The following is a 303-nucleotide window of genomic DNA, read 5'->3' as shown; positions in this document are numbered from 1 at the left end:
ACATTTAATCCCCATATAGATGATCTTATTTAAATTATTTCATAGGATAACCTGCAAACTGTGCCATCGTTCATACTCTGTTGGGTCTACAAACCCAGGAGCAGAGACCCACATCTTTTCCTAGATGCCTGGTTCTACAGTAGCTTTGCTGCTGGCCTGGCCGGAATCTGGGCCCCAAATGCTGAACTCTGGATTAGGTAGCGCTTGCGTAACTTTCTCATTTTGTAAAACGTGTGTAGGCCAAGAAATCACAAGAGAAGGACAAAAGACTGGAAAAATTGCTTTATTAACTGAGCTAAAAGG

The sequence above is a fragment of the Macaca nemestrina genome, chromosome 15 (genome assembly GCF_043159975.1).
Source record: "Macaca nemestrina isolate mMacNem1 chromosome 15, mMacNem.hap1, whole genome shotgun sequence".
Lineage (NCBI taxonomy): Eukaryota > Metazoa > Chordata > Mammalia > Primates > Cercopithecidae > Macaca > Macaca nemestrina.
Note: the sequence above shows the minus strand (reverse complement) of the source record.